At 36.0% G+C, this 2741-nt stretch overlaps 1 non-coding gene across 1 annotated transcript; it reads left to right on the top strand.

Moving 5' to 3' along the window:
• Positions 1 to 650: 650 nt before the first annotated feature.
• LOC115801578 (small nucleolar RNA SNORA35) lies at positions 651 to 779 on the top strand. Its single transcript, XR_004021886.1, has one exon. It is a non-coding gene; the product is annotated as a small nucleolar RNA SNORA35 (small nucleolar RNA).
• The last annotated feature ends 1962 nt before the right edge of the window (positions 780 to 2741 follow it).

Here is a 2741-nt window from a genome sequence, read left to right as displayed (position 1 = left end):
CAGATACACAGGAAAAATGTGTCTTTGTCTTTTACATAATTTCAGAGTAGTGATCTACAAATTCTCATCAAGAAACTTTAGGCAATTTTAAATAGTCATATTCAACATTTAAGCCAACATAAACAATTAGGTATAAAGCAACTTGGCTTTTGTAAAGGAAAATTATAAGACAAGTAGAAAAATATGGAATTATTAACAGAAAAAATATCTAAAAATGTTTAACTAACTTCCTCACAAATGTAATTTGAAAAAGAAAAAGAGAATCGCCATTAGTTACATGGGAGGCATTTAGTTGTGACAACAGCTATTATTGATTGAACATCTACTAATGTCACCTACTGGACTGGACTCTACGAGTTATTTCTTCTAACTCTCGCACCAGTCACATATGAGGAAACATAGGCCAAGAGGGCTTTAATGAGTTTCCAAGGTTCCATAGCTAGTGAGTGTCAGAGCCTGGATTCTGAACCCAGACCTGCCTGATTCTAAACTCACAATTCCTTCACCTGAACCTGACCCATGTGTGCAGTAGCCATGCCAAGGGAATGAAGCAATGGATCCCGAGATGTTTCAGGTCTCCCATCCACACCCTCCTTCAAGCTGGTTCTTCGGCACAAAACACAGCGTCCCAACCCTAGCTCCACTGTCAACAGCACTGGCAAGTGACCCACTGGGCTCCTCCTTGACCAACTGGGCATCGAGCAGTGCCAAAGCAAATCCCTCCACAAAGCTGGGAGAGTCATGCTGTGGGCTACTCCTGCATGCAGGTGGGTACATATCTCCTGAGTCCTGGGACCCTGCCTAAGAAAAGTGAGGAGGTGGAGAAACAAATCAAGCAGCTCAGTATCTGCTACTACTAGATAAAAGTGACTATGTTTGAATCAGCTTAACAGCAGGTACTCAATAAATGTTATCACCGTTATTGCTTATTATCATCATAATTGCTAGCTGTGTAGCTCTTAGCAATTCACATTAACCCTCTTAGACTCAGTGTCCTAGTCCATAAAATAAGCTTGACACTACTGGAATGATCTAAGATTGTCATGGTGATTATATTACAAGATAAATTCATTTATATTCACTGGCAAATTGCTCACTAAGCGTTAGGATAGGAGAGATAAGTTGTTTTCTCCTTTTGATGTGACAAAAATAGATTATAATTATCTTACAGATTTTGGCTCTTGTGTATTTTATTTGCCCCACATTCTTACCAGCTTTCTGACAAACTAACCTTCCCCTGCCTCTTCATTCCCTGTAGATAGTTTATCCCTGTAGATAGTTTAACAGTCTATTTAAATCTAGTGCTGACAGAATTTCTTTCCCAATTATTTCTTGTAATTTAGATCTACGCTCAAGACCCATTCCTAGCCCCTTCGTTCCTTCATAATACCTTTGAATACTCAAGTCCCCCTTGAACCTCTCCCTCTATCACACAGTTTGGCAATAACTAGTTTCCCATTTTTTGTACTCATTTATGTCGGTAACTTATTGGCTAAGTTGTAAACTCTTTGAAAGCAAAGACCCTATCTTCTCATACATCTTAGTACTTACTGCAGCACCTAGCCCCTTGCCTTGCATAAAGTAGAAGCTCAATAAATAATTACTGATGGAAAAATTCATGTACGTTACCTATGAAGTCATTCATTAATTCTTATAACCAGGACTTGAAGACAAGATCTAGAAAGTTGAATACCCTAGTTTTAGTACCATACAAAACATGGCACTGTTTTATGTGGCAAATAAAACATAGACTGAAAACTCATGTAAAATCAAGAAAAGATTAGTTTGTGAGAGATGAATTCACGATAAGTTATTTAAGTGAAAATAATTATTTTGAAGTACGACCTCACACTTTTTTTGTGTTAACATTGTGGATGGTAAACTTGCCTTCCCAGGAAATGTCTTTAGGGCCTTCAGCCAGAAAGGACTTTGGGCTCATAGGTCTAACCTCAGGTCATAGCTATGTTCTGACAATTAGGCCAACATTGTAATATAGTATACACAACTTGCAGCTTATTAGTATTTTCAGACAATTGAGATGAAATGTATCAGTGAAAAATATATATCACACTAAATAAATCCTTGTTGATTGAAATACAAAATGAAATAAAAACTATGACACATTTTTTCTGACAATTGATAAGGAATAGACTTTTTATACAGTATATTTTTTTTAATTTCTTTCTTTCAACTATATTTCAAACTATCATCTTTATTGCCACCATTGAACCAAAGATAAAAGAAGTTTGAACATCAAGTATGTGAGTGATATGAAATGAAAGTAGAAAGTGGGCCATGTGCCTCTATGTAAATTTCCTTGTCTTGAGGTTCCAAAAATTGGCCTCTTTTTTAAAAATGAAAGTAAATATCTTCTTTCTTAGACATATGGCAAGATATTTATATGATCTAACTTTGTGAATTAATGTGTTATAATGATACAGAGTTTTATTTTTCCCCTTATTATTTTAATGTAGAACAAATGCTATTTGAACACTCCCCTATTCCTCCTCAGCCATATACACACATATTACACTGATTACAGGATGTGGGAAGACAGTCTTTTAAATAGATTTTTAAAACAATTTCTTAAAATAATGTAGTCTAGGGGCTTGTCTTGGAAGTCCGTGTGGGTGGGTGAGAATCTGTCAACATAATGTCTGTTCTCAGTATTTTTCCCAAGGGCAACATGCTATTTTGTTTCCCATGTGATTATTTTTGTGTTTTTTTTTTCCTGTTTGTGT

This window comes from Delphinapterus leucas, chromosome X (assembly GCF_059928025.1).
Source record: "Delphinapterus leucas isolate spDelLeu-1000000601 "Yukka" chromosome X, BTC_Dleu_Yukka2, whole genome shotgun sequence".
In the NCBI taxonomy this organism is placed as follows: domain Eukaryota; kingdom Metazoa; phylum Chordata; class Mammalia; order Artiodactyla; family Monodontidae; genus Delphinapterus; species Delphinapterus leucas.
The sequence above is the reverse complement of the archived record's forward strand: the minus strand, read 5'-3'. Positions and strand labels throughout refer to the sequence as shown.